The 6,000-nt window shown below is 39.0% G+C and overlaps 1 protein-coding gene across 2 annotated transcripts in view; it reads right to left on the reverse strand.

Moving 5' to 3' along the window:
• The window catches only part of LOC148033617 (bHLH transcription factor RHL1-like), a 46,345-nt gene extending 40,478 nt beyond the window's left edge, over positions 1-5,867 (reverse strand). Inside the window, exons 1-2 of one of the 2 annotated variants that reach the window (XM_087681529.1) lie at positions 5,710-5,867; positions 5,264-5,455 (exon numbers count right to left, since the gene is read on the reverse strand). The gene's annotated coding sequence lies outside the window, so the exon portion shown is untranslated. Of the gene's footprint in view, positions 1-5,263; positions 5,526-5,709 lie in introns of both variants that reach the window. The other variant, XM_087681530.1, reaches the window with a different exon arrangement.
• Positions 5,868-6,000: the final 133 nt, after the last annotated feature.

Below are 6,000 nucleotides of genomic sequence, written 5' to 3' on the forward strand. Positions count from 1 at the left end.
TTCATGCTAGAACAAAGCACATAGAGATTGAGTATTGTTTTCTTCGAAAGCAATCCTTGACAAGGAGTTGAAACTTGCCTATTGTCTCAATGTAGACAATGCGGCAAACCTATTCATGCAAGACTCTTACATTGCCTTCAACTCTTTGTTACTTGTACTCTTTACATGTTCAAGATCTAATACAGGGTATTAGCATTATGTTCATCTTCTACTCGTGAGTCCCATGATTCGGCCAACAAGTAACACTAAGAGCTTTGTCTGGAGTGAGTGAGTCATCTAGTCTATACATTTCATATGTCTCATTCAAATACCTCTTACCTGTCATTCCTTCTTGACTTTTCATTCTTCCAACTATATTTTAAAAAATTAAGTTCAGGAAAAGGCTAATGAAACTACCAAAAGGTCTCATATTTTACTTCCAATTACTGCAAGCTTGATAACAAGAGAGTATCATTCTTCCTTGCTCACCAAGAGAGACAAACTAGCTCGCGTCTTGCTGTACAAATGCTCTAAAGAGCTCAAAACTCTTGTCCAAACTAAGAAAAGAAAACATGATGATCTGAAATGAGTTTGTAACTTGTGACTTGGCAATTGAAACCAACCTCCTTGAAGAGGTTGGTAATCACCTGATTTAACAATAATTACAACAAGTAAATAAATCACATACACTGAAATGCACACTTTACTACTTTAATCTTGGACGATGGACAGCATGTTGGCCCCAGAACTAGCACAACTTGCAGTATTTATTTATCTTCAATAGCAAATGGATGGAGTACAGCTAAAATTTACTAAATTCCTTCACTAATCCAAGTATCTCTTGCTATCATAAATGAACAACAAACCTTCAAACCAATATGCCCCTTGGTTTGCTCAGGGATTGGTGTCCACCCTACTCCTTTTAAGACAAATTTAGCCCCAAATTTGATACTAACTAGCTAGCCTTTTGAATTTGCATAGTCACAAGTTACGTGCGGGACAAACCTATGAGGACGTTGAGACACCATCCCCGAGACGTTTCTGAGATGGGATGTGTCACTTTAAACAGCAATGTCACATTCATCTACGCCACAATGTGACGGGATGGGACATGAAATGTGATAGGTAAGTTTGAAAGTGATGGGAGATATGATGGATAAAGTGACGGACAAGTCAAATTATTTTATTAACGAATCGTCAAGTTTAAAACTTGCCTACTGAATCATTAATTTAAAATAGCAACCGACTTACTTATCTTTAGGAGTGATGAATTGTCAATTAAAAAAACGAACCAACTTATCTCTTTTCTCCTACGTTATCAACTCACCTTGGATAGGACAAACAAGACAACCGAGTTTTGGCACTTATTGTGACTTGGCGATTGAACAATGATTCTCAAGTAAACATCAACTTTCAGCCACAACCCTCTCTCTCTCTCTCTCTCCAATCTTCCTCATCATCTCATGGCATTGATATCCCAAGCACAAGGTAACCACTCATGGCAAAAGAAGTAGGTATGACACATGGTCTTGGTGGGATCAGGTGCATGGTGAGCATCTCGGAAGGGGTGGAGGATCTCATGCATGGATGTGCAAATTGTGCCCATATCGTCGCACAAGTGGGGCAAGCAAAGTTTAAGCTCACTTCTTGCATATTGAAGAGTATGAAGTGCAATATTGCACCCCAATGTGACTCCCGAGAAGAGAAGAGAGCTCACAAAGAAGGATGCAGTGCTACGGGCCTCGTCTACAATGAGAAAAGCACCACATCCACTAGCTGTTGACCCTGTTGCATTTGCAATAGCATCAACCTCTCATGTATCTCGTGCATCATCTAGTATTGATGCTAGTCACACATCATCTATTCAAGATGCATTAGAAATAAGAGCCTATGTTGGGCAAGCATCAATTGATCCTCCCAAGCAACAATGCACTCTTGAGGCTGTTTGGGATCCTCAAAAAAAAGAGGAAGTTGATGTTGTCATTACACGGTTCTTTATTCATAATCACATTGCATTCAATGTTGCAAGGTCATAATATTTTAAAGCAATGTGCAAAAAGATTGGAAGTATGCCCCAACTTTACTCCTCCTTCATCACAGACCTTGCATACCACATTGCTTGAAAGGCAAAGGCAAGTGGTGGAGCAAGCGGTTGAGAAAGCCAGGTGCGCATGGCAAAAGAATGGTGTCACTCATTGCACATGGATGAGAAGTGACTCATGCAAAATATCTATCCATGGGTATTGCTTACTCTCAAGGTGAGATGCACTTCATTTCATCTCATGATGCTTCGAGAACAAGAAAATCAACTAATATGCTTACTATCGAGTGGATAGATGAAGTGGAGTTTATTGACAAAGATCTTGTTCCAGGGTTTGTTGTTGATGATGAGTCCGCAAATAAGGCAGCACGTGTTATTTTGCAAAATGTCTATCTGCATATTACTGTCTCTTATTGCATAGCTCACTATTTGAACAACTTGTTAAAAGATATTGAAAGGTTGCCATGGATTTAGCTTGTCATTGACAATGCAAATTTGATAGTGTCATTTATGCTGAATCATCAGTTCTTACACCATGAGTTCGGCAAGAAGTCCGACCAAATTCTGCTGAAATATTATAAAACTCAGTTTGCACTCAATTTTCTTATGTTGGGTCAATTGAGCACATGTAGTGGTGCTCTAAGGTAGCTCTTTATCAATGACAAGTTTACTTCTTCACCCACCATTGGCTATCACTACTACAAGGATAGAATGCAAAGAATTGGCAAAGAATGTTGTGTTTTGGTACAATGTAAAACGCATTGATATTACTGTGTAGCCAATAATGCATTTGTTGAGGCTTGTGGACAATATGTAATCCTGCATTGGCAAGGTCTATGAGGCCATGGACATGACGATAGAGAGATTCGAGGATTTAGAGCCCAATGCATGAGTCCATCCATGACTTGTGCATCAGCAAATGGAATTGGCCCATCCAGAGGATACGTAAGTTCAAAGGGGTTGGATGTCATGAGGCTACAGGTTAAGTTATCAAATGAAAGATAAAGAAGTGCAAGCTAGTTGGAGGACTATCCTGGAGAGAATGGTAACTAATTTTGATACGATGAGAAAAATTAGAAATCAACTAGCACAATATAGACAACATGTTCAGATGCACTTTTGAACCGTTTTAAGATTGGGGCAACATTATGGTGGGAGGATTTTGGTGTTGATGGGCCTCAGCTATAGGATTAAATCATTCATGTACTTAGTCAAACAATTAGTTCATCTTGTCTGGATCAATTATGCAACTCCTAAAACCATAAAACATCAAAAAAAAGATCGTCAACTATATTGTAGCAACAACAGTAGTCTTCTCTGTGTCTCTCTCGTAGCTTCCACAAGGCTAGAATGACCCCCCTTCTCTCTCTCTCTCTCTCTCTCTCTCTCTCTCTCTCTCTCTCTCTCTCTCTCTCTCCCCTAACTTCAAAAACGTTTTTCCCACTTGCATAGGCAAGTTTTACCAAGTAGTAGCCTTTTAATCCCATTTCCTAGCACTATCTAACTTATTAAATTAATTTTCATAATGTTGATTTTTTAAAATAAGTTTTTTTTTTGCTCAAATAAATAATTTCACAGACCAATAGGTGAATTGGTTGGGCCAATTTGTCTACCGATCATTAGACTGATATTAATTTATAATTGATTAATGTTTAATCTCTAATGTCACCGCTGATATTAGTAGCCAATAAATTGTTCTAGACCCAAATCTAACATCGGTACCACCTAGTATTTGTCAGGGATAACTTATTATAACCTTTGCCTTTGGCATCAACTAATATCTTGGGATCCTAGGTTCACATGATGAAATAATCAACTTGCACTTCACATGTGCAAGTCACCTTTGCACACTTGATTAAAATTTCATGTCCTTGTGACAGCAACTCGTGTCTTGTTCTCTCAATGCTCCAAAAAGCTCAAAAACCTTGCCAAACTAGAAAAGAAAACACAATAATCCACAAAGACTTACATCTAATGAACTCCGCAAAGGAGCAAGCTGCCTAGATGTATAACATGCACTTGGAAAATATGACAACTCAATTTTGATACAATAAGGCAAACCCACATCCAAGTTCATGTTCAATTGGATAATAGGTAACTAAATTTGGATACCGTACGGCTGAATCCTAACCCACATCTAGGTTCATATCCAAGCAATTGGGCATAACATCCCTCATATCCTATGGAGTATACACCATGAAAAATATAGTCTTTAACTCTTGCATCAACTCAAACTAGGGTTCCCAAGGCATGACATTATGAAAATGACCAACCTTCAAAGTCCTACCAAAGTAACCAACTTATAGATCACCTCCAAATACCATAGATACAAATCCTCTCTTGATGAAGGCAAAGTGTACGATCTTCTACTCGTAAAAAGGTTCAATTAATATCAAAAGTGCATCATACAAATATAATAAGAAAAAGATTGGTAGAAAGGTAATTATATTCTTATTGGAACACATGGCGATTGGAGATACCTACATGAACCTGGTAACAACTCTAGAGCTTAAGCAATAATATGTGTCTCCATGCAAACTCAAAGTCTAGAAATATAGCAAAAGAAATTTACATATGGTACACAGCATAAACATTAATGATCTATTTCAATAGTGCTATCTCAAAGTCTTTGGCAATCAAATATGGACAGCAACAAAGACATCTCTCAAAAACATGACGGATTTTTTTACTTCTAATTGTGGTTTCCAAATCAAGAAAAACAAATTGAGCTTCTAACTACACCTTCACATTATCAACATTTCCTTGTTAAGTAACACTGCAGGAGAATCTTCAGACTTATGTTGATACACTTTGATAGCTCTAAGATATATCAAAAACTCATCAGAGCAGCATGAAGGATTCAGTTTAGAGAGACGATGCATCCTAGATTAAGAACTTACTAGAACTGCGTATTTCACTTCATCAGAGACACTCATATGATCAAATCTCCGCTTGCCTTAAACTGAAAATTTTCACGGTGACCTTTGCTGAGGTATTCCTGGCTTCCCAAAGTTTATATTGCTTGTTTTAAAGTTTAAAATTGTAAAATGGCAGGAAGAAGAAGCTAGAGGAGGACAACGTTTCAATTCAGTGCTATTCAGTATACAAAACACAACGCTCAGTAACCGAGTATATCATAATCTGTTCAATGTTCAGTCTTCTGAAAGATGAACTTCGGTATAAAATGACAGCCAGATGGACTCCTGTGTCTTCATAGAAAAACAGGAAAATTTGGCATTTTACCTGTCAAAAGTCACTAATATCAAGCAGACTTCTTGATCCTGCACTAGGCGGTCTCTGGTTCACCGATGATGTTGACAGCTGCCTGGGCCTTCTTTGCTTGAAGCCAATGGACCAGTAGAGGAGCTTCTGCGACATGAACTTCATATCATACCCAACCATCTGTTACTTCATATCATGCACAGCCCTCTGTCACTGCGCATTGGAGGAAAATCAGCCAGCCACGCTTCACACCCAGCACAATCCCCACCTCCTGACACAAAATCTAAACCACCACAAAGGGGGGAAGGGGGGCAAAAACCAAGAAAAGAAAGAAAACAGGACCCCCACCAAACCCCTCTGATTTATTTAATAAAAAAACCGGCCAATGATAGCTTTTCCTTCTGCGACAGGAAATCTTACAAAGGTGCAGCACGACCCAGCGAGAAAAATGCAGTTGCGAGGGGTACCTTGAAGGGGCTGTCGCAGCTGTGAGAGCTTAGCTGGGCTATGGCGAGAGGAAGCTGAAATTCTCTCTCGTTGAAAGATGGAAAGAGGGGCTCTTTTTTGTCTTTATATTTTTGCGGTCTGGCTCTCTCTGCGAAAAGTCCACACACAATGTTCTCTTTTGTTGACCGACCCCTTCCCAACGTACTTCAAATATTCTCTCTGTTGCTCTTTCGCCCGTCTCCCCCCCCTTTAGCCCGAGTCCCTAGCCTATCATCTAACTTTACTCATCTCCTGTCTTATTTTATCATCCT

The sequence above is a fragment of the Lygodium microphyllum genome, chromosome 7, assembly GCF_053477565.2.
Source record: "Lygodium microphyllum isolate KBCC chromosome 7, Lygodium_microphyllum_v1.1.10, whole genome shotgun sequence".
Classification (NCBI taxonomy): domain Eukaryota; kingdom Viridiplantae; phylum Streptophyta; class Polypodiopsida; order Schizaeales; family Lygodiaceae; genus Lygodium; species Lygodium microphyllum.